General features: G+C 43.7%; 1 protein-coding gene and 1 long non-coding RNA gene across 4 annotated transcripts in view; one reads left to right on the top strand and one right to left on the bottom strand.

Annotated features, from left to right (window-relative positions):
• ASTN1 (astrotactin 1) overlaps nucleotides 1-26,026 on the bottom strand; it is a 223,224-nt gene that overhangs the window by 154,490 nt on the left and 42,708 nt on the right. The gene's annotated exons all lie outside the window — the stretch shown is intronic.
• On the top strand, nucleotides 8,385-16,058 carry LOC310681031. Of its 2 annotated transcripts, none has more exons than XR_014513070.1 (3): nucleotides 8,385-8,511; nucleotides 12,765-12,860; nucleotides 15,958-16,058. It is a non-coding gene; the product is annotated as an uncharacterized lncRNA (long non-coding RNA). The 2 variants fall into 2 exon arrangements; XR_014513071.1 differs by having other exon boundaries at nucleotides 15,955-16,058.

The raw sequence follows: 26,026 nt of genomic DNA, 5'->3' as shown, positions 1-26,026 counted from the left end.
ATTTACTCAGGAAGATTTGATGTAGGGCTTTGTCACAACCTCTTTGGAAGTCCAAATATACAATGGCTGGATTTTTTCGTTCTGTCTTTTGGTGTCCCTTATTTTGTCAAAGCTGGTGTTCCTTTTTGTTCTCCAAATTTGGGCAAGACTTCAGTTTTCTGAAGGAAGCCTTCTTGCATCTTTCCTTGCCTGTGGCTTGTTAAACACACTGGCAGGGTGGGAACTTTCCTGACCTGCTGTATAAATTCTAGCTGAGCTTCTTTTATTGTGGTTTTGAATAACTCCCATGGGATGTGGAGAGACTTGACCCTGTTTCCCTTTCAACTTCCTTAAACCAGGCTCCTTGTTTTTGATAGGTTTCCTCTTCTGTAGTCTTGGCAATTGTACATCAAACTCACTCTATATAGCACTGTGCTCATCGTTTCCAATTAGTGTGGCAGCACATCATGCACCAGGTTCTAGGCGCCACTTAGGATTAAGTCCAGGGCAGGATGACTCCCTTCTGGCTGGTTCCATGGTCAGTTGTTCTCAGACACAGTTGTTTAGAGTATTTAGAAATTTTATTTTAACAGAAATCACCTATTTTTACAACACTTTCTCCTTTCAATGCCTCCCTGATTTTCATTCTTCAGCTCAATATAACCCTGAACATTTCAGTGGAAGGGGGTGGAAATTCAAGATCTGTCATGAGCGTTCGCAGATCTACAAAAATAAATATCTGCCCCCACAAACAACAACCCAGCATCCACTCAGAACTCAAACACTGCAAAGTGAAATTCCAAAGTCCTTTTTTTAAAAAAGAAAAAATTGATTTTGTTTATACGATTTCAACATTGTATGCCACAAGCACCTATTTCCTCCAAATTCACTCCACCCGCAGAGTTACAGCATAGCAGCTTTTTAATACACCGGCATGCCAAATAAAAAGAAAGATGGAAAGAAGACCTGGCTGAGTGCAGCTCGTTAATTTATCTTTCCTGAAGGGAGGGAGGGAAGGGGGATCTGTCACAGGGTCCAGAGACCAGCAATGCTGAGAGACTGATCAGTGCAAAGGACTTTTGGGTCTAATCAAGCGTGTTTCAGAGTTACAAGAATTGGATAAAGTCATAAATCTGCCCACAGCTCAAGGAAATGGGGGCAATTAAGCCTGCAGGTGTGTATAATTGTCAAATTGATGATCTATATAAATCAGCAAGGTCTTGAATGTGGCAGGCTTAGTACGGCTGGGAAACAGGCTTCTTCCAAGAGGCTCTGAAGCAGCAGGAGGTCACTCGCCTGTGGAAAGCAAAGCACTGAGAGAAATCCGTTTCACCTTCACTGAGCCACTTCCTTCTGCATTCATCGTAATCAGTCTCTCAGCAGCAAGTTAGGTCAGAGACTTCAAGTAATTGGCAGAAAGAGATGACAGATGTAGCTCTTAGTGGTTACAGTTAGACATGCCCTGAATATTTGTGATTTCCAACTTCCAGTGTGGAAAGCCCCATCTTTGTTGTGGTGGATAAGTGTTTTAATAATAATAATAATAATAATTTATTATTTGTACCCCGCCCATCTGGCTGGGTTTCCCCAGCCACTCTGGGCAGCTTCCAATAAAGATGAAAAATACACTAAAATGTCACATATTAAAAACTTCCCTAAACAGGGCTGCCTTCAGATGTCTTCTAAATGTCAGGTAGTTGTTTATCTCTTTGACATCTGATGGGAGGGCGTTCCACAGGGCGGGCGCCACTACCGAGAAGGGCCTCTGCCTGGTTCCCTGTAACTTGGCCTCTCGCAGTGAGGGAACCGCCAGAAGTTTAAGTCAGTGATGCATGAAAATGTGCAATGAAAATGTATTGGCAGGATGCACAATTAAGGCCCAAGCACAGGTGTTTATATGCCTGTTGTCTTTGTCCATGGAGTTTTCCTGGCAGGGATACTGGAGTGGCTTGCCGGTTCCTGCTCCAGGTGGATCATGTTTGATCAAAACTCTCCACTATGACCTGTCCGTCTTGAGTGGCTCTGCATGGCATAGCTCATAGCTTCTCTGAGTTATTCAAGCCCCTTCGCCACTACAAGGCAGTGATCCATGAAGGAATTATGGTGGTGGATGAGACTCTTGAGAGTCCCATGGACTGCAAGAAGATCAAACTTATCCATTCTGAAGGAAATCAGCCCTGAGTGCTCACTGGAAGGACAGATCGTGAAGCTGAGGCTCCAATACTTTGGTCACCTCATGAGAAGAGAAGACTCCCCAGAAAAGACCCTGATGTTGGGAAAGATTGAGGGCACAATGAGAAGGGGATGACAGAGGATGAGATGGTTGGACAGTGTTCTCAAAGCTACCAGCATGTGTTTGACCAAGCTGTGGGAGGCAGTGGAAGACAGGAGTGCTTGGTGTGCTCTGGTCCATGGGGTCATGAAGAGTCGGACACAACTAAAGGACTAAACAACAACAACAGGTGCTTATGGACTGCACAGTTGACTTAATTGTGTATTCCATTCAACATGGAAATTTTCAACAGGCAAAATGATGCCCACTTATGTTTACTGTGGATAATAACAATGTACATGTGATGTGAGGAACAGTGATTTAGAGCTGCATTAGGATAACGGCCAATCTACTTTTGTAGATACATGTCCCAAACATATGCGCATGCAGGAAAGCTATCTATCTATCTATCTATCTATCTATCTATCTATCTGACAGGTTTTCCATTATTTCCTGCCTCCCTAGATTTCAGAGCCAGGACATATTGCATTCCACATTAGGCTTGATTGTCATGAGAATGATTTCCCAATCAAGACATTTCTTTTGAGAATATTTAATGTGCATGGCTGCAACCTTGCAGGTGAGCACAAAAGGTTAACAGCCTACTGGACAATATGTACCTAGACACAGAACAATGTGAGATCCCTGTGTCATAGGCTGTAGGCTGAGAAGGAATTATTACTTGCTCCAGACACGTGGCTGAGTGGCCACTTGCAAGGCTGCATTAATGACTGAGAAAAAGGCGGAATTGAGAAAGGGCCATAGCTCAATGGAAGATTTCTGACAACAGGCCAAGAAATTACCTCTGAGACCTTGGCAAATCACTACCAGTAGGAGCAATAGACAGCGCTAGATTTTATGAGGCAATATAAGGCAGATTCTTGTATCCTGAAGTATGACAGAGGGTTACAAAATTAGGAGTGTTATGAACAGTGTGACTGGAGAGAAATCTTTCCTCTATCTCTGGTTGACCTGAAAATCACCCAGTGAAGCAGTAGACTCAGGCAATGTACTAGGACACTTTTATGTAATATCTGCAAATCTGACCCACAAAAAGATTACTAACCTGCCTGCCCACGCATATCAAAGTTCGTTGTAAGAAAGATTCTTCCAATTTACAAAATGCTCCCACTTCAAAAAGGCAATCAGATAAATGCTTGTTTCCAAGCTTGACCCAGCAAGATCTTACTCACCAGGCCAGGTCTTGTCTTGGCTTGGAACCACTGGTGCCAACTCCAGGGAACCCTGGGTGCCTGGGCACCCAGAAACAATTCACTGTGGGTGCCCAGCTTCCACCCACTGCTGCCCACTGCTTTATTTGCAGCTCTTTGGCACCTCTGCAGTGACTGGATCGAGGCCTCCGTCTCCACCACGGGGCCTCTGTTGGCAGTGGCGTAGCGTGGGGGGTGCAGGGGGGCCGGCCGCACCGGGCGCAACATCTGGGGGTGCGCGCTCGCACTTGCAGCTCTCTGCCCCTACCTGGCTCACTCACTCTCTCTCAGTGCAGTGCTGGCTGTGCGAATCCGATCCGAGCCACCGGGTCGCCGCCCACTGTGGAGGGGAGGGTGCCAGGCGTGCGGTGCGGTGCGGAGAGAGAGCGAGGGACTATCTGGGGGAGGGACAGTGCAGCGGGGGGGCGCGCAAATTACTTGCCTTGCCCCAGGTGCTGACAACCCACGCTACGCCACTGTCTGTTGGGGCCTGCTGCTGCCACAGAAGCACAAAATCAGTGCTGGAAAGCGGCGGTGGCATGAGACATGACATTATGTCATGATGTCACATCGCATGTGCACCGCTGGACACCCACAGGCTGGGGCCCAAGTTATAATAATAATAATTTATTATTTATACCCCGCCCATCTGGCTGAGTTTCCCCAGCCACTCTGGGCGGCTCCCAATCAAATGTTAAAAACAGTACAGCATTAAATATTAAAAACTTCCCTGAACAGGGCTGCCTTCAGATGTCTTTTAAAGATAGGATAGCTGCTTATTTCCTTGAGATCTGATGGGAGAGCGTTCCACAGGGTGGGTGCCACTACCGAGAAGGCCCTCTGTCTGGTTCCCTGTAACCTCACTTCTCGCAATGAGGGAACCGCCAGAAGGCCCTCGGCGCTGGACCTCAGTGTCCGGGCTGAACAATGGGGGTGGAAACACTCCTTCAGGTTGGCACCTCTGACTGGAACTCACTGCCTATGCTCAACCACTTGGCAAATCATAACTTCCAACATTTCTCCAATGAAAACAGAGAATCCTATTCCATTTCCTCCAACACTTCTCCATTGAAAATAGGAATGTCCAGGGGAAAGTGGGGCATTCCAGGATCAAATCAGAAACCAGGATGGCTTCTGTAAATCCGGGACTGTCCCTGGAAAATAGAGAGAGTGTCTGGAAAATAGACACTTGGAGAGTCTGCAGTGATGACTATAGAGGCTTGCTTTTGTGTTGCAATGGGAAGGCTGCCAGAGCTACTCAGTGAGGTTAAGAGGCTACCCATGCGTTTTCTTATTTCCCAGCCTGGAACATCTCAAGGGGAATATTAAAGACACCGCCATCCTGCTGCCCTGAGTCATGACACCAGAGGACCCACTCAGGATGGAACTGCAGGACACAGCAAATACAGGACTCCCCAACTCATGCTGGCCAAATAGTCAGGCCTGAACATGGGTACCAGTCACACTGTGATCCAATGAACAGTATGTGTGTGAGAGTATGCATGTTTTCCCAAGCCACTCGGCACTCTCCTGGTTTCAAAGGTAAGGTTTGTGATTAGGGTCTCTCCCACAAATGCATGCCTGACCCCATTCCACACACAAAAATGTAATAGCAACTACCTATTTCCACTTGCTGGAACAGTATGCCAAATTAAACAACACAGCTCTGGAAGCGTTCTGGCCAATCAAATCCAAACAACGAAAGTTTATAAAGACTCTGAGCTTGTTAGATTAAAGGCCCTAAACAGCAGAGGTCATTAGTGCTCCATGAAAGTCTGTGCTTCTATAAACCTTTCCAATCCTGCAGCATTCCTACTCAGCCAAGACCATTCAAAGCAATTCACAGATGAGATATTTGAGGCAAACAACACTTTGTGCTACCAAGGTCCATGTCCCCATCTCCTTTGCAATAGAGAAGGGATGGGAGTGCTTAACCCTTCCCTTTCCAACCATTTTCCCACTGAGACATGTTAAAGTGTTCAGGAAGGGTCAGCTCAAGCAAAGTTAATCCGTAAAGGAAGTACCGTATTTTTTGCTCTATAAGACTCACTTTTTCCCTCCTAAAGAGTAAGGGGAAATCTGTGTGCGTCTTATGGAGCGAATGCAGGCTGCGCAGCTATCACAGAAGCCAGAACAGCAAGAGGGATTGCTGCTTTCACTGCGCAGCGATCCCTCTTGCTGTTCTGGCTTCTGAGATTCAGATTTTTTTTTCTTGTTTTCCTCCTCCAAAAACTAGGTGCGTCTTGTGGTCTGGTGCGTCTTATAGAGCAAAAAATACGGTACTTTATACACCTCCCTATGGAAGAGGAGGAGCCAATGGCCAGCTTGGGCAGGTAAAGTCAAGCCAGATCCCAATAGCTACAATGATTTGTTTCCCTGCGATGGTTGACAGATCCTGACACCTTCTTTTACAGTACATCCCAAACAATCTTGGATATATTTGGTATGCTTTGTTTTTTTTCATTCCATAAGCAAGACAAGTCAATTTCACCCTACTCCTTTACTCAACTGCACATTATTCTATGAATAGCTAATAGGACTTAGGAAGATACATACATAAATGTATGTGTACATTTTTTTTCCATTTATCTGAATTACTTCCATAGACACATTGCAAGCAGCAATGGGGTTTTGATCTGTTTTTTAAACCAATCCACTTCTTACAAAACCCACAAAATAGGTCATTTTTTTCATTTGCTTGTTGAAAAATAGTCTCTTGGGGTTGTTCTTGGTGCTCATTAATATCAGCTGAAACATTCCCATCGACTTCAATTGACTTAAAAAAAAAATAGCTATTCTGGCTCCCACTAACATTAGTTCCTCACTATTCCAACAGAGCTAGGTTCAGGCCCACCTTTTCCTTTGAAAGAACCAATCTTTGAAACTTCAGCAGATAAAACTCACAGGAACATTTCTGGAGATAGCTGTGAAGTTTGAAGACACAGGGTGACCAGGTTGCAAATTGGTTATCTGACTGGATTATCTACTTAAATTAATTCCTTATTTTTAAAAGAAATCTAATCCTGCTGTGTTAGTGTATTTTTTTTATTATCCCCCTTTCTTCCTTTCAAAGGGGAACTTTTGGGTCCTTTTTCAGCACAATTCTTTGGTCAGGAAGGCAAAAGTGCAGCAAAGCAGGTTTTCTTTTTTTAAAAAAAAAAGCGCATTGCAATTGATTCTGCCTCAGCCAATTTCTTAGGGATTTTGCATCAAGCAAGCACATGAACAAAGTGCTGACTGAAGATCTCTGTGCAAGTCAGAAGCTTACATTCTCTTTCTTCGGTAAAAGACAAAACCCCACCACCCTCCTGTTCTGTGTCTTCCACACCCTTCCCCATATATTTCACCACACTGGCCCCATCTTTTCCTGCTGCCTTCAGGCCTTCCCCTGCCATGCTGCTTTAAAGCCAGTGTGGTATAGTGGTTAAGAGCGGTAGACTCGTAATCTGGTGAACCGGGTTCGATTCCCCGCTCCTCCACATGCAGCTGCTGGGTGACCTTGGGCCAGTCACACTTCTCTGAAGTCTCTCAGCCCCACTCACCTCACAGAGTGTTTGTTGTGGGGGAGGAAGGGAAAGGAGAATGTTAGCTGCTTTGAGACTCCTTAAGAACAGTTCATATCCTTTCAGAACAGTTCTTTGCCTCAGTATGTCCTCCGACTCATTCAAACATCTGGCACATCCTGTTTTGTCCACCCTGTTTTGCACATTCCAGTAGCTGCTTCACCAGTTCAACAGTCCCTTGAACTCTGAACATTGAAGTCAAAGGTTTGCTACCCTAATCTACACATGTGATCCAGGCATTTAAACAGCCCCCTTCCTGTTTACCTGCAACAGGCAAGAATCTCCTCTTATCAGAGGTTCACCACCAGAATCACACCCAGGCCCATTGGCTATGAACTAGCCAGTTGTGACCAGTAAGGGTCATACTCCCATCTAAAGTGACTTGTGCCAACAATGGTTCCTCTCTTTCGGGAGTAAAAGCAAAAATGCTTGTAGGGACTCGAACCAGCAGTGACCCATGGAAGGCTACCTATTCTTCTTCCTGTTAGTTCTCTCTTATAACATTTGTTGTCATGTAGCTTGTGTTCCTCACACTTTTACTTTCTATGTTCCTCCTTCACCAGCCAGTCTTTGTTTCTGTGTCCTAGTGTTATGGTCCCTTTTGTTGAAGCTCCTGACTCCATAGTGGACATGTGTCAACTTGTGCTCAGAATGGCGTTGTTTGCTTGGAGTTAATATAAGATAACTTTCTATTAATATTTTAAATGGCAGTCTTACTTGACTATTTCTGCACACCATTGCAATATATACCAAACTCCAACATTTAGGTGTTTGTTTGTCTGTTTAAGAAAAGGAGAATCGAAAAAGAAGAGGAACAGAGAGAGGGAGGGACCACCAGATACAGAAGACAGAGGCCAACCTTCAATCAAACAGTAAGAGGGGCTAACTGGAACAGCAAAAATGAGAAACACTGGGCCCATCCCAAAGTACTTCCAAAAAAACACAGCATGTGCAAAAACTCAACTATTGTATCCCAAAGAAAACATGACGTTTTAGCAAATTTGGTTCTAACTTGCAGTCTCTGCCTGTGAAGACACCATTTCCCAAAATCTGATTTGATTTGAGGAGTTCATATTCCTTTGACATAGATTATTTTTTCTTTTCTTTTTTTCCTAGCCATAGAATACGAATGTTTGTGTCATTTCAGTCCAGATACTCGCTAGTGTAAGGTATTCATTGGCTGTTAACATTACATAAATGTCTTCCACCGACACTTTAGCCTTATGCTAAACTGCAGTCCTGTTGCTCTGGGCTTGTGTTGTGTGTGTTTTAAATACGCAAAGTGTCCTGTTATAGAAAGTTCCAAAGGTCACAGTGAAACCTCGCTCACATCCTGTTAATATTAAGTGAAACACTAAGTGCCTTTTGGGCATAGAATCAAAGCTCCATTGGGAGGAGTCACATAAGATTCCAGTTTTCCTGATCCTAAAGGCACAAACAGCCCTTTACAGGAAAAAAAGAGAGAGATGAAGCAAAAGTGGAAAAGGTATGTTTTCTTTCCAAACTCCAGGATGCTCTGATAACGAGAAAAGTCGAGAAGCTGTTCTAGTTGGGATAATAACACAATCCACCCAAAGACAGGTTAAAACACTTTAAAGTCCATTAAGTTCAGTGTGAAAAAACAAAGGTCATTATTATCTTTGCAATGCAATTTAATATACTTCACGTTGGCTCAGGGGGGGGGGGACTCCATCTATTCTACCCTTTGAGGTGACCACAGCCTACTGAACTTACAGTATTGTGTCTTTTTAAGCCAGCTTTCCCCTCTTATGGAACAGGAGGTGTCTATGTTGGGCATGTCATCAGCAGCACATTACACCATGGGCACAGATTCCCCTGTAATCTTCTGGTAATAACTCTATTGACCTACTGGAGCTGGAACACAGGAACAACTAGATGAATATCTAGCAGGACTGTACTACCTCAGATTATTGATAGGCTTGAATCCTGCCCCCACATTACAAAGAAATACTATGCACATACGAAACTGGCATTTAAAGAAGAGTTCCAACCTAACCACCTTCCTAGTGGCTTGCAGGGAATTTTTAATGGGGGAGGACATCCAAGCTTGCAATCCTGAAGTGGTACAGCTCAACAGGGGCTCGGGGGTACACATGGAGGGCTTAGCTCTCACACATTGCAAATAATATTAGTCTGTGCATGTGCAATGGTCATCAACATTCTGCTCAAGCATTAAGGCTTTCCAAGTCTGAACAACAGGGGTGCATTAGCGGTCATTTTCTGTTGGAGCTGTGGCTCCTCTGCAACTTCCTACACATTGCTCTAGAACCCCAACATAGCTCCATTGAGTGGAGGAAGCTGGTGATCTGAATTTCTGTATGCTTGAGCTTACTTCTGCAAGCTACTCAAGCCAAGTCATCTGACAAAAAGGCAAAACAAAATCATACCCAGGGTCATACCAAAACACAACCTTGGCAGGTATGAGAGGCTCAGCACATGCTTTAGAACCTTTTTGCAATGTGTTGGGGTTTCGAGGCAGCCATGCACAAGTTCCATGCTAGATGAGTCTAGGTGGAAAGTTAGAAGGTAGAAAGTTTGGATGAATAAATAATTATTTGGCTGTGTACTTTAACATTCCTCTCTCTCTCTATATATATATATGTTTGTGTGCAATTGTTTTTGTCGCATTCTATTGTTTCTGTTTACCAAGACTGCTCCCCACCCTCAGCCCCCAGGGATAGAGAGGGCTATCTATCTAAGTAAAAAGAATAAAATAAAATATGTCAGCCCAGTGCTGAAAACAGCTGTGGGCTATATTGCTTCCTACGGGAACTCAGTGTTTTCTTTAGGATAATTATTCCAACTCAAGAGATATTACCTGCACAAGCACATATACTGAGATGACAGATATATGTGAAAGTCTAAATCAATGTTCCCCAAGTGAAAGTTTGACTCCAGTTGGAAGAGCCCATCTCCTTTCCTGCTCCTGCTCTTCTGGCAAAAGCAAAGTTGCCCATTACTATATGTACATTATAATACTTGGATCCAGAGACAAATGCTGGCTCCCTTCAACAGTCCAGTTACCTATCTGGAAACCCCCCAGTACACAGAGTAAGCCTATTTGGCTCACTGTTTCAGGATTTGTAATGGTTCTAGGGGTTGCTCGTGCGTAAGTTGCCGCTACTCCTGGCTAGGTTGCCTGGTTGAACCCTTGCTGTCTGGACAGCCTCAAGTTCCGTGGCTGCCTCAGTCGCTGGCAGAATCCGTCAGTGGGCATTTCTTAAACCTCTTCCAGCATAAAAGCTGTTTGACGCCCAGTCTCCTCCCCCTTTGCCTGCGCGGAAGTTTTCTGCGCAGGGAGGGTGTGGGCAGCGGAGTACTCGTGCCCTCTCCGCTGGTCTCCTGCGAAGAGTCCTGGAGCCACCTCTCCGATTCCCCCATCTGCCCCCCTTCTCCACTGGTGTTATGCTGATTTCCTTCCCCAGCGGATGGGCTACCTCTCCCTCTACTGAGACCCTCTCCACCATCGTCCTGGAGCCTCATCTCTGCCTCCCGCTCCGATGGCAGTTCCCTGACAGGATCCTTTCAATTTGCCCATGGTTCTGAACACGGTGGTTGTTCCCTCAGCACATGACACAAGAATAGCAGCTATATTCCCAGAACCTGCAGGGAAATTGACAATACTGATATATTTCTCAAAAATGCTGGCTGCATTTTCCCTCTGTGTACTGGGAAGAATGTGGATTTATTGACTAAAGACACAAGAGGTGTCCAGTTATGCATCAGATTCAGAAGATGGCTACCATGCCTTCTAGTACATGAAAGATTCTGGGGAAATACAACAGCTTTAAAAACCTTCCAGTTTCAGAGAAGATGGGAGCCAGTAGGCCTCAGCACCATACCAATGAATGTGGCAGCCAGATTTACCTTAGAACATGAGCTGATGCATTTCCAGAGTTCTATTCCTATTAGCATCTATACACCTTTGGTTGATTTAATTGGTATCCTATTCTCTTTTAAAATGCAGGGGGTTTTGTGGGGGAGAGCGGTTATTGGATTGTTGTTGTTTTTATTTTGATTATGTATTTGGTGGTTTTGTACTTTGATTTTGTTCTGTGAACCACCCTGAGACCTCTGGGTATAGGGTGGTATAAAGGTAAAGGTAAAGGACCCCTGACAGTTAAGTTCAGTCGTGAATGACTCTGGGGTTGTGGCACTCATCTCGCTTTACAGGCCGAGGGAGCCGGCATTTGTCTGCTTCTGCAGACAGCTTTTCCGGGTATTGTGGCCAGCATGACTAACCGGTTTCTGGCGAAACCAGAGCAGCGCACGGAAACGCTGTTTACTTTCCCGCCTGAGTGGTACCCATTTATCTACTTGCACAGCGTGCTTTTGAACTGCTAGGTTGGCAGGAGCAGGGACCGAACAACAGGAGCTCACCCCATCGCAGGGATTCGAACCGCCGACCTTCTGATCGGCAAGTTCAAGCGGCACACTCTGGGTATAGGGTGGTATATTGTTGTTGTTGTTGTTTTCTGCTTTGCAGGTGTTGGATGTGATACTCACTACAAAACCCAAAGTTGTGTCCCTTTAGGCCAGTGATGGAGAACATGTGGCTTTGCAGATGTTCCAGAACACCAGCTCCCATCATCTGTAACCACTAGTCATGATGGCTGGAGCTGAGAGGAATAGAAGAACTAACACCCATCTTTGACATACCCTTTTAAAAATAATAATAAAAGAACTCTGTATCCAGGTTTTTAGATTCCAAACTTAAAACCTTCCAATTCCCCCCATCATAAACCTGATTTCAAAAGCAATGTAACAGATATAGCTTAGGGCTTAGGGCCCTAACAGATATAGCTTAGGGCCACACCTCGACTGGTGCCAATGGGAACTTTTTCACATGGTGAACAGCAGCCAAGTGGATAGGGGTGATCCAACAGGCACTGTGCTGAGTACACAGACTTCCAAAAAGCTTTCAGGATAGTTCCCCACCAAAGACTTGTGAGTCATTGGATAATTGGTTAAAAAAAAGTAAGTGGAGTGTATGAATAAATGGCATTTTCAGCATGGAGAGATTTGAGTTATGGGTTTTTCCCAAGCAACAGTACTGAGATCTGTGCTTTTTAACTGATTCATAAATGACCTGGAGTTATGGGTGAGGACTCGGGTGTTTGTAATTGTTCAGGGTGGCAAGAACAAAAAAATTGCAAGGAGTTCCAAAAGGATCTCTCCAAACCATCTGAATGGGCATTAAATTGGCAAATATGATTCAGTGTTAAGCAAGTGTTAAGTAAAGCACATTGGGGCAAAAAACAAACCTAGCTAGTTTCACATAAACACAGTGTCTGAACTGGTGGTGGCTGACCATGAATATGGCTCGATGAAAAAGTTGACCCAGTGTGCAGCAGCCATGAAAAAAGGGTCAGTTCCATGCAAGCCATCATTAGGAAAGGTTTCAAATATAAAACTTCCAATATAATAATGTCATTCTACAAATCTATGGTGCGACCGCACTTGGAATACGGTGCAAAATTCTGGTTGTTGCACCTCAAAAAGTATAATGTAGAGCAAGAAAAGGTTCTGGAAAGGGCAACCAAAACTATTATAGGGCTGAAACAAATCTGCTATAAGGAAAGGTCACAACATTTGAAGCATTTTAGTTTAGAAAAAAAGGAAAGGTAGTGGGAACATGATCGAGGTGTAAAAAATAAAGTATAGTGTTGAGAGAATGGCTAGGGAAACATTTTCTCTCTCTCTCTCTCACGATACTAGAATCTGGAGTTATCCAATGAAGCTGAATGTTGGATGACCACAACAGACAATAAGATGTACTTCTCGCGGAGCATAAACGATGGAATTCAATGGCAGGTATTAAAACAAAAACCAGCTACTAAACAGCAAATTACATGATCAAAGTCACACCTAATTTGAAACCAATGATGTTTTTATCAATGGCTATTTATAATACAGTGGTACCTTAGTTTAAGAATAGCTTAGTTTATGAACAACTTGGATTAAGAACGCTACAAACCCAGAGGTAGGTGTTTTAGTTTGTGAACTTTGCCTTGCAATAAGAACATGTTCCGCTTCCTGTTGAGTGTGTTCCAATTGTAAATTGAGTCCCCCGCTGCTATGGCAAAGCACACCTTGGTTTAAGAGCGCTTTGGTTTAAAAACGAACTTCTGGAATGGATTAAGTTCATAAACCAAGGTACCACTGCATTCTGTGCAATACCGCTCTGTATGTTTTGCAGTCAGTCGCTGGAGAAATCTGCTCCCTGCTCAGCAGCAAGGCAATTTTGTTTAAAAAACCATTGCAAGAAGCCTAGGCATAGCCAAGGGGGGCAGCTGCTCCCCCATCAAAATCAATACAAATATGAGGTTCTGCCCCCCCCCAACAAAAGGCTGCCCCTGCCTAACAAAAATCCAGGCTACGCCCATGGCAACCAGCTCCCTCCAAGCTTGTCTTACAAAGTTCCATGGATGCTGCTGGACCTGGGAATGTTTTTGGGAGGAGTTGCTAGAGACTAGTGCTTTTCTGGCTTCTCCCCGTCTCTCAACCACATACTGACAAGCAGCCTTCTTATTCTCCCAGGTATAAAAGAGTGGGGCAGCCTAAAGCAGCGCTCTGGCAATGCACAAAGTGCACTTAGTATTGCACAGTCGTTCCATCAATCTGCAAGAAGACAGAACAATAAGAAACTGGAGAAAGTGACAACTCAGCAGAAAAGACCTTGAGATTTACTCCTGTTTAGCTGACAGCATTTGTTAATCCAATTAATGTTGATCGTTCATTTGGTTATGGTCTTCAGGTATTCTCAAATACTTTCCTTTTAGACAAAGAGAAAGATAGAGAGGGAACTTCTACTTATGAGAAAGAGGAAGTGGATAGAAAATAGGGGTGGCCCTGTGGAATTTCATGGTCTAAATTTCCCTTTCCCCTTCCATTAAGAGTCACAGGGGGCCTTCCATTCTCCCTGTGTAATAGATTTGCTGTCTCATCTTCTGTATCTGATTTTAACACCCTCCTTCCTAAGGTGAGTTAACCACACGTGATGAGGAGGGACATCCTGAAAAAGTTTTAGATAATGAAAAATTTGATACAAGTGAACCAGTGGTTTCAGCTGAACAAAGTTGCTTTTTCATCTCCATAACTATTCAATCTCATACAAGGACATTCATGAGTTAAAAATAAATGGTGTGTAAAGCAGTGGTGTTGCAGCATTTGCCAGCGCCCAAGGTGCATGCATGCAGGGCAGAAGCAGGGGCAGGGTACAGAGGGTGAACAAAACCCACTGCACCAGTCCAGTCCTCATTGACCCCCTGCTATGCCCCTGTGTAAACAGCATCTTGTTTTGGAGTCCACCGAGTCTGCTAAGCAGTCAAACACCAAACAGTCCAAGACCTGCAAGGCGGCTGGTGGAAAGGTAATCTTAGGATGGGGCATTCCTCTACAAATCTTATCTTTTTTGGAGACTCAGATGTTTTGACCTTGTCAATGGCGGAGATGACCGGCAGAATTCGAGACCAGGGAGAAGAATCGATGGAAGAAGATTGGAAAAAATTTAAAGTATATTTACAGAAATATTGCAAAATTAATGAATGTTAGAAGTATATTAGAATGAAGATATATGGTTTTAGCAGAAGGGCTATTAAGAATTATATGAATATTAAGTGTTAATGTGTTAAAGCGGAAAATTTAAAGTTAAATTGTGTTAGGATAAATTATAGAATAAAAATTGAAGAGGAGGGAAAGGATTTGTTGAACCAGATAATTTGAACTAGAATACAAAAAAGGGAGGTGTGAGGAAGTCAAGGAAATAAGCAAATGAAAGATACAGATATGAAATTTGGATGTGTGTTTTTGTTTGTTTTTTGTTGTATTGTTGTATTGTATTGTTGATGTATTGTCTGTTTAATGTATGTATTGTTTTTTCTTCTCTATAACTATAAAACATTTAATAAATATTATTAAAAAAACCAAAAACAGATGTTTTGACCTTGTCTACAAGGTTCCATGGGGTATGACACAGCAGGACGTCACTCCTCAAAATTCTTGGGACTCATTTCCCTCTGCCTCCCTCTAAAATTGATTCGATTCAATTAACTCACCTTCCTTCATGCACAGGTTCTAAAAGGATCGTTTTGATGCTTAACGCTCCTCAGCTTCCTTCCTCTATATTGAGATCTACAAACCAATTAGCTGTACCTGGGGTTTTTCCTTTTGTGAAAGAACTTCCCTGAAGCTCGCAACAAGCTCCCTGCAGAGTTGTAACCACTGTCTTGGGGAACTCCACTGGGATGCAGTGTGAATTCGCATGAGCAAAAGTGTACCCTGGGTTGGGCATGACACGACTGTGTCATTACCGTTGACACAAGCCCTTGAATGGCAAGAGCAATTTTAAGCACACAACTGCAAATGATTGCTTCTTTCCGGACAGAAGACTGCATGATGGGGCAATCACAGAAGCACAATGCTATGCGCACTGACCTCACCTTCCACAAGGCCTATTTTTAGGCAAGTGAATCAGACCACAACTTCAAGGAGTGCATATGGGCAAGTCAAACAGAAACAAAGGCAAAGGAACAATTCACGACATCATGCAGGGGTATTGATGTGCATGAAACCAAAACGTTCTGTCTCACAGGGTTGGGACCACTGTGGATGGTAATCAATTTTTTTATTTTTTTTATTTTAAAGTAGCCGAAAAAATGAAAGAAAACTGCCTCCTTAGAATACCTACTCTCCCCTAGAGAGAAATGGGATTTCTGAAAATAAGAGACCATTTTAGTTGCCTGGATAAATCGATACACATTTTCTTGGCAGAGTTAGATTCCTGCTTCTTTCAACTGCTTGCTGGGTAGCAACTCAAGACACAGGTCAAGGAAATGAAACTGATGTACCTTTACGTTTATTAGTGAGAACCATTCAATGCTCGCTTTCATTTTCTTCTCTCTCCCAGCAGAACAAAGAAAATTACCATCCTGCAAGAAATCATCAATAATTTATTCCTAATGTTATTAACCACTGAGAAGTGTTTGATTGGGACATATTATGTTGTTTGATTGCCCTGTTTATATTGTAACTTCAAAGTCAATTTTGAAAGATACCTATTATATCTGCATGTGCGCTCAAAAAGCAAACACCATCTTTGAGTCAATAAGTTATTTCAATAATTTAAATAAGATTTCTATGGGCTCTGTTGCTTAATGACATCTGCTTTTGCTTTCACTAATTTAATTTCTTCATATGATAGCCTTTCCTCTGATTATGTGTTTTCTCCTAATATTACAATGCTTGTTATCTTTACCAAGACGTTAATCTAGGGTGAATGGACATTTACTCAAGAGCTGGCTGCTGGCTTAGTGGAGTAGCTAAGAGATCTAGCTAAGACTCTCAAAAGCTCTGGTGTGAATCTGACCTCTGCAACAATTGCACTAGGTCCGCAGTCAGGGGCAAGCATAGATTTCCCCCTGCCCCCAGCCTGAATTATAAACCATTTCAGAGAAAAACTATGGGGTTATTGTGCTTGCCTCAGATAGGAAAAAATGAATTATGTGTCTCCGAGGTTCATATTGGAGACAAGGTTCATATTAGGGGACGCGGGTGGCACTGTGGTCTAAACCACTGAGCCTCTTGAGCTTGCTGATTAGAAGGTCGGTGGTTCGAATCCCTGTGACGGGGTGAGCTCCCGTTGCTTGGTCCCTGCTCCTGCCAACCTAGCAGTTCAAAAGCACGTCAAAGTGCAAGTAGATAAAAAGGTACCGCTCCGGCGGGAAGGTGAATGGCGTTTCTGTATGCTGCTCTGGTTCACCAGAAGCGGCTTAGTCACGCTGGCCACATGACCTGGAAAAACTGTCTGCAGACAAACGCCGGCTCCCTTGGCCTGTAAAGCAAGATGAGCACCACAACCCCAAAGTTGTCCGCGACTGGACTTAACTGTCGGGGTCCTTTACCTTACCTTTTTTTTTTAAGGCTCATATTCTGAACCAGATTATTATGGTCTGGAGCAGATTAGTTTATCTGTGACTAATGGGGTCTATGCGACCTTGTATGAGCAGCAAAAAGTCCTCCTTGATCTGGCACTGGTCCTTGAGAAGCCAGAGTTGTTGCCAGGAGTGTCTTTTTCCTTCTCCAGCCAATAATGTAAGTCAGACTTTGCCATGCTGCACTATGCTTCTGTACCTTCTAGATTTGATAGCTTCAATGTGCTTCATCTGGGGCTGCCCTTGAAGATGATTTAGAAGCTTCAGCTAGGAAAGACTACTGCTGCATGGCTCCTAACAGGTACTGATCAAGAGACACATATTCAGTCTGTTTTGCACCAGCTACACTGATTGCCAATTTGCTTCATAGCCCAAGTTAAGGTGTTGGTTTTAACCTTTCCTTGCATGGCCTGGGACACTCTTGCTTTAAGGCCCCATTCTCCCCTTATGAACCCACACACCAGTTGGGATGCTCAGCAAACCTTACTGCCCATGTCATCTGTGGAAGCCCACAAACAGAACCTTCCAGCAACTGCCCTGAATTTGTGAAAACTTCATCCCAAAGAGATGACAAAAACTCCTTCTCTCATATTCCTTTGGGGAGGGTGTGTGTAAGGCCCATTTATTTTGCTAAATACTGCTTTCAGGATAATCTTCTGTGGTTCTACGTTGCTGTTATGCCGCTACATTTTTTGTTTTAAATTGTACCGTTCTTACTGTGGATTTTAAAAAAATAATGAATACAGTAGTACCGTAAAGTACTCCGGGAAGTAGTGTCCCAGTTTGCAAACTTTACCTTGGTCTAAGAACGGAATCCGAATGGTGGAAGGGCACCGGTGGCAGGAGGCCTCATTAGGGAAAGCGCTCCTTGGTTTAAGAACAGTTTTGGTTTAAGAACGGACTTCCAGAACAGACTAAGTTTGTAAACTGAGGTACCACTTTACTTGTTCTTGAGATGGGCAGTCTTGACCATACAGAGAATCAGCAGTTGGCATAAGGCTGCTTCACCCTCCCAAAACCCTCTCCTTCTTTGTTTTACACAGCTCCCGACCAGGTCAAAGGAGATTTGTGCAAGGCAACTTTCCACTGGGTTGTACCCCAGAATTTAAGCATTGTCTTTCTGTACTCAGAGCACAAACTCAAATTTTGCAGCAAAATGGTGCAAGTATTCATTTTCATTTAGTTTAGTTCCAAACCCGATGACCATGAAGTCTGGACACCACAAGTCTGCAGACGGGGTGTGTGGGTGTGTGGCTTACTCAGGTTTTGTGCTGGGAATTAATGATGCTTCGAAAGGGATTGACAGAATGTATGCTAGTGGTACAAACAACAGCTGCTAAAAAGAACTCCCTTCCCTCTCCTATGCACCTGGCTGGGATTGTTGTTGTTTTCCAAGGTGAGCAAGGAGCAATCCAGAGGCCTCCAGAGTCTTCTGGACACACCTGTGCAACTTTTGTACAACTGTTGTACACAGAGAAAACTTGGGAGCAACATACTGAAAGACACAGGAAACAAACAAGGTGACCGTAAATTATTATTTTTGTAAAACATCACAATGGCTGAATCAACAGGCAGCAAGCACCAAGATACAGTGGCACCCCGCAAGACGAATGCCTCGGAAAACGAAAAACTCGCAAGATGAAAGGGTTTTTCGTTTTCTGAGGTGCTTCGCAGGACGGATTTTCCTAAGGGCTTGCTTCGCTAGATGAAATGGCCCTGCCTCTCGTGTCATGGCGACGGTCACTGCACGCACACACGCTCGCTTCCCCACTCCTCCGGCTCCCTCCCACCTTCCGGCTGACGGTTAGTGCCTCGCGCCGCTGCCCACCCCTCTCGCGCGCTCCCCTCAGAGAGCCGTTGCCGCCAGCACCTCTCTCCCTGGAGTCGCGCTCCTGAGCCCCGCCGCCCTCCAGCAGCCGCGTCGCACGGTGGCCACAAGGCGTGGGTGAGTCTGAGGTACCGGCTGCAGCAGCTGTCCTGCTTCTCCCCGCCCCTCCCCGCCATTGTCAGTGTTTAAATGCAGTGGTGCTTCGCAAGACGAAAAAACTCGCATAACGAAAAAACTCGCGGAACAAATTAATTTTGTCTTGCGAGGCACCACTGTACATATGAGTACCGTATGTTCCCTTTCTCTTTTGCATGCCCATGTGCATATCTTTGCTTGAGTCAATGCTCCTTAGGTCCTAGGAAGGAAATAACGTTCCCCAAGCCCTTACTGCTACTTGTGTTGGGTTGCCCATCCATCCCCCATCCGATTTCTTTCCTACTTGTGTAATTCCAGGCAGGCAGTGATCACAGTATGATAGCGAAATTTACCTGTGCCCTGTTGTCACTAAGGGCACAAAGTCCCACTAGGGAGAGCGGGAAATTTTTATACTGGCTGTACAAACCATCATAGCTAATCAAGGATCATTGGTGAAAGAAGTGGGCTCCTGTCCGTCCTGATTCACAAATTTTGGTTCAATGGCACCATGTTTCCTCACCAAGCTGTATATCCACAATATTGTATTGTAAGATACTCAGGTTATGAAACAGAAGGTTCAAGGTTCAGCTCTTGCTTCTAAACTCAGCTGGGCACCTTAGACCTTTCTCTTAGCTTATTTTCTTGTTTCCCCCAGCCTCAATTTGCAACAGGGGGTAATAAATAATAGTAGTGTCCTACTTTGCAAGATCAGATCAGGAAGAAGAAGTCTCGAATTCCTCATATCAGGAACTGAGCCCTGTAATCTTAGGCTGATCTGCTTCCATATTGGACTCAAATGTATAGAACAGGGGTATCACTTGGAACTGTATACAGTGGTACCTCGCAAGACGAATGCCTCGCAAGACAAAAAACTTGCAAGACGAAAGAGTTTTTTGTTTTTTGAGTTGCTTCGCAAGACGAATTTCCCTATGGGCTTGCTTCGCAAGACGAAAACGTCTTGCGCCTTTTTCAATGCATTCCTATGGGAAACCGTCAATGCATTTCCTATGGGAAACCGTGCTTCGCAAGACGAAAAATTCACAAGACGAAAAAACTCGCAGAACGAATTAATTTCATCTTGCGAGGCACCACTGTAGTTTAAATGTGCTTGTAGGGGGGTTGTGGGATTGTTTTGTTTTCATTCCTGTTTTTGTGTATTTTGTGATTTTATTTTGTATTTGTGTGCTGTGAACTGCCCTGAGATATTCAGATGAAGGGCAGTATACCAATTTAATAAATAAATAAAATAATAATAACTGGGGCAGTTTACCTACAATGCTGTGTAAGTTGTTGTTTGGCAAGAAGAAAAAGAAGAAGAAGAAGCTCTGAGTTATGAAGAACAAACAAGTCTGCTCAAGTGAACTTAAGTGGACTTAAGTGAATATCACTTGGATGTATTTTGTATGTGTGTTTCTGGTGGCTTCCAAATATTTAGTTCAGGAAAGAGGGGAAGGGAAACTACTTTGCAAAGGAGGAATGCCACTACCAGCTTATAATGATGGATAATAATGAGCCAGATCCCTGAAAGCTTCCTTTACCCTCTCTTCCTTTGTTTGCTACTACTTCCCTCTGACGTGACACAGGCATCTGCCTCTCCCGTTTGCTCCTCATTCCCACTCTTATCAAAATGAAGGCTGACACTCATCAGCCACAAAGTGAAACTGACTTGTGTCACTGCAATGAGTCTCCCCAGCAGATGGCGAGTGTAAAATCACAGCCTTCAGATGCTTTAGCTGTCAGTTGTCAACACACAAAAGGGCCAAATGGAAAGGTCCTTTGAGAGCAAGGTGATGGTACCTGAGACTTGGTATAAGAGCACAAATTCATATTCTTTTGCTGTAGATTAAATTAATGTGGCCCAAGAACCACCATTGCTTGGGTTCTATATAAGGATTTGCATTTCTGGTCCGTGCCACTTAACATATGTGAAAGGGACACCCACCATTTTGTACCTTTTTGTTTCCACCATGATAATTTGAAATTGAAAAAGAAATGTCTCAAAACATAGGTTTAAATGAATGGTTCAATACGTATTTCAGCCTTCACCCTCTCCAGATGTTCTGGACTACAACTCCTATCAGTACCAGATAGCAGAACAGTGCACACTTTGTTTCGAAAACCTTCAGTTTTCAGAAGTAAATATGATATTGATAAATATAACAACAAATATGAAGAAAGTGACAGTTGAGAAACAGATTGATTAAATTTCATGTAGCATCCATTGAGTCTTGGTTCACTACCCTGTTTCTCAGCTCTTTTTATGGAAATGAGTATTTTATGCCTGCTTGACAGAGGAAGACTGGAGCAGGCACAACAATTTTCAGAATACGTAATAATCTGTTTTACTCTAATGATGATGGTTACTTCCGTTTTTATTGTATGTGTTTTTGCCTGCTCCTCATAAACTGGCACAGCCAAAGAGATGCTAAGTTTTTTGTAAGTTCAGCATCTTGTAGCTCCATTTGTAACAAAAAAAATTAAAAGTAAATTCTATTTGTAATTATTGCCTGAGTATTCTCAAAATACCAAACATGACAATTTTACAGCAAACTCAGTTATACATAATATATCTTATGCTCCTAAAGTAACAAATCGATTTCCAATCTATAAAGGGTGCTTTGAAAAAACAAACCAAAAACCCAGGGCAATGTGTATTTTTCAATTTCCTTTCAAATTTCCATCAAAATAAATGGGGGATTCCACACACCCCATGGATAAAAAGTTTCCAGAAATTTTACACCTCTGGGACTCAGATCAGCACCTTCCAAAGCCTTAAGCTCAGCTCTGACTGTTTCTAGAAGCCCACAATGTCATTCAGTAGATTGAAGAAAGGGGTAGCAAGGACAGATCTGGCAGCCTCAGACTTCACAGAGGCCTGTTGGCTCTGTTGCACATTTAGCAACATTGGTGGGGGCACTCCAGCAGGACCTAGAGGCCCCACTGACTCACCATGGACCTGATTGAGAGAATGGATTCATTCTGGATAGCCAGAAGATTAAGGCATTTTAATCAGACCCGTTCCAAATCAGATGCAGGGGTTGGAGGCCAGGGTGATACAGCTTGGGAGGCTGCTACTGTTCCTCAGCTGGGCATCCACCACCGCTGCTGAGCACCGGGAAGGGCCTAGGTTGCTGCCACAGCCACAGGCAGCTAAAAAAGCCAATGCAATTCTGGGCTGCATCAATAGGAGTATAGCATCTAGATCAAGGGAAGTAATAGTGCCACTGTATTCTGCTCTGGTCAGACCTCATATGGAGTACTGTATCCAGTTCTGGGCGCCACAGTTCAAGAAGGACACTGACAAACTGGAACGTGTCCAGAGGAGGGCAACCAAAATGGTCAAAGGCCTGGAAACGATGCCTTATGAGGAACGGCTAAGGGAGCTGGGCATGTTTAGCCTGGAGAAGAGGAGGTTAAGGGGTGATATGATAGCCATGTTCAAATATATAAAAGGATGTCACATAGAGGAGGGAGAAAGGTTGTTTTCTGCTGCTCCAGAGAAGCGGACACGGAGCAATGGATCCAAACTACAAGAAAGAAGATTCCACCTAAACATTAGGAAGAACTTCCTGACAGTAAGAGCTGTTCGACAGTGGAATTTGCTGGCAAGGAGTGTGGTGGAGTCTCCTTCCTTGGAGGTCTTTAAGCAGAGGCTTGACAACCATATGTCAGGAATGCTCTGATGGTGTTTCCTGCTTGGCAGGGGGTTGGACTCGATGGCCCTTGTGGTCTCTTCCAACTCTATGATTCTATGATTCTACAGGAGGATGAGAGGAGCAACTACAGCTCAGGCCAGCCCCCCTGGGTGTCACTAGCTCTCCAACAACCTCTGTGTTTGGGTGAGCCACCTGGGGAAGGAGCTTGAGAGGAGGGGAGATACACATACAGCCTGGAGAATGGGGAGGGGGCTGCAACTTATGATGAGGGATACTTTGAAGGCAGGTGTGAAGCCTCTTTGGAGGGTGGCGTGCTTTGAAAGGGAATAAGAGGGGGCACCTGATTGAAGTTCACAACCAGAAAAGGGTGGTGGCAGTACAGGCTTTTGTCCCCATAGCAAAAATTGTGTACAATTGCTTTTATTTCTTCTCTCTTCTGCACAGTCGGTGTAGCAATAGTCATGGCACCAATTTAGTCATGCCATCCATTTAGCCCAAAGACGGGTGCTTTAAACCAAGCCAATGTAATACAACCAAGCACTGTCCACTCATGTCCACTGGTCATTTGCCTCAGAAGCATGCGTCCATCCATCCATTAATCTACTGAAACAGATTTACTTAAATTTACGCTCTACAGAAGTCACAATACTGACAGCCACATTGGATTGGTTACATAATGTCATGATATCCTCTCTTTCCCTATTGATGGGGAAAATGCTACAGAAAGCAGCAAGTTCAAGAAACAGAAGCTCTTTTTGTGGGGGGTATTTTGTTCCTTCTCAAAAGCACTACAGGATTTTCTTCCCCCAAAATGAACAAAAGTGAATGTTCAGAAGCGTCCCAATTCCAGCTTCTTAGAAACGTAAAGGAATGTCAGAACATAAATTCCAAGGGACAGATGGGATTACGCACTGCTGAAAGGTTCAGTTTTAGGTTTGGAAGAGAAAGTCTTAAGTATCATGAACATAGTGTTGGTCAACTGTTAGATTATGTGTGTGAATACTCAATGTCTTCCAGACAGCAGTATGACTGACAAGTACAGAAGGGCGCAAATCACTACTGCATCTGAGTAGTGAAAATGGGGGCATACGTGTGAGAATGTGCTGTGAATAAGCAAAGAGAAGGAATATTTGTGTAGAAAGAGCCCCCCCCTTTTTTTTAAAAAAACCTCCGTGAGCACCTAGTATTTAGGGGCACTTTACAATAGTAAATATAATACAAAATTATAATAATTAACTTTTATCATAATAACAAACCTTTGACACAGTTTGCCTTCCGTTGAGTTTTATTTGATTATATTATTACCACCCATTATGTTGTATCCTAGCTTTAACTTTTTACTGTTTTAATTCCTTGCTGTAAATGTGTGTTCTGTTGTGGCCAATAGCCAAATAAATTTAAATCTCTCTCTATTAGTCTGAAATAATAATCACACACAAAGACTCATACCTGAATTTAAAACAGCGTATTGCTAACCCCTAATGAAAATTAGCCCTTCAAAATGTTGAAGAAAAGCGTGAGTCCACTCTTAAGTACCATGACTGTGGGCTCAATGTCCAACCTGGAATGCAACCGCAGAATGCCAACCTCTCCTAAATCTCCTAAACACAACAGTGACTTGTTTTAATTAATGCTAAGAGTGTCAACAATCCTTGATTGTTGTTGTTTTTTTCCTTCTCTCTTCTGCGCGGTTGGTGCAGCAATAGTCATACCATCAATTTAGTCCAAAGATGAATGCTTTAGATTGATTTAACCAAGCCAATTTAATACAACCTCCCTGGAGAGTTGTGCTAAACTGATATTTCAGAAGCAGAATTCCAAGCAGCTCGCTCACCCTTCCTTCCTTCCTTCCTTCCTTCCTTCCTTCCTTCCTTCCTTCCCTGAACTAGGTTCAAGTGTGCATGGAGACCTGATCTTCAAAGCTACAAGACTCACTCTTTAACCCCAGATTTGATTAAGAGAGCTGTGGTCACTCAGTGGTGAACAAGAAACACACTCGAATATGCTTGAAGAAATTTTTGTTTTCTTATTCCTTCATATGTTTCAAGACTAAGTTCTGCTGCTGAAAAACAGGTTCCAGGGCAGAACCTTGATGAGAAACAGCTCAAATAAAGCCCTTTTCCAATCTATAGGATCAGGGTCCCTCTCAAGCTCTGGGGATAAATAACTTCAGTGTAGAATATTTGGTTAGCTTGGGTTCTTCATAACTAAAGTTATGTGGATCCTTCCCACTAATTTGTAGGATTTGTGTTGGGTTCTTACTTGGATCCACCACAAAGCTATCACCACAACAGAGGACTTCCTGTACCTATTTATCACAGGTGTATCCTACCCTTCTGCCAGGGAGCTTAAGGGGTTATCACATTTATTCCACAATAGTGCTGTATCAGAGTTAGTGCTTTGTCCAAGGCACCATTTCTCAAACAATGGACCAGGGACCTCCGTCCACTTTCAGGTGAGTCTGCTGCTTCCTCAGTTGGGGGTCCTACCTCCTGGCTGTTCCCATATGATTTTAGTTAGAATGGAACCAACATCCTGATGCTTGCAGTTTGGGAGTTGGTTAGAAAGTGAGGCTGTAGCATCCCAAGTTGGAGTGAAGAAAAAGAGAAGAGGGGAGAGAAAAGAGACCATGGATGAATAGAGTGACTGTGATAAAAGAAAGAGAAATAATGGGGGCGGGAGGAGGAACAAAGGGTGCACTTATTGGCCTAAAAAGGAGATATGCTCAGAGCTGTTGCTGCATCTTCTTGTCCCTTCACTTCACTTCACACACCAACACTCACCATTCCTCCTTCCCTTCCATGTGGTCTCATAGAATCATAGAGTTGGAAGAGACCACAAGGGCCATTGAGTCCAACCCCCTGCCAAGCAGGAAACACCATCAGAGCACTCCTGACATACGGTTGTCAAGCCTCTGCTTAAAGACCTCCAAAGAAGGAGACTCCACCACACTCCTTGGCAGCAAATTCCACTGTCGAACAGCTCTTACTGTCAGGAAGTTCTTCCTAATGTTTAGGTGGAATCTTCTTTCTTGTAGATTCTCCTGTCGAGCCAAAAAGGATCTGATGAATTCCATGGACTTTCCTATCTCAAGACCATCTAGCATCAAGCAGCAGCACTGGGAACAGGAAAGCCACTTTTGGTGCATGGCTGGCTGCATGAATATCCACAGGAAGGGAAAGAATGTGGAACTGAGTCAAGGTGATCAGGAGACAAGAGGACTTTCTCTTCTCTCTTCTGAGGGGAGAACACTAGAGAGGTGAAAGATTGCAATGTTTAATGGGGATACGAGAGGGAATCTGTTATAGGAGGAAGAAGTAAATGTAAAAGAAGCAGGGAGGAGGGATGAAAGAAACTGCCAATTGCAGGGGAAACTACGATACAAGTTACACAAGAAACAAGAAGGGGGAATATCTGTGGCTGGCATGT

This window comes from Podarcis tiliguerta, assembly GCF_965153285.1.
Source record: "Podarcis tiliguerta genome assembly, chromosome: 6".
Classification (NCBI taxonomy): Eukaryota; Metazoa; Chordata; class Lepidosauria; order Squamata; family Lacertidae; genus Podarcis; species Podarcis tiliguerta.
This window is presented reverse-complemented; position numbering and strand designations above follow the sequence as displayed.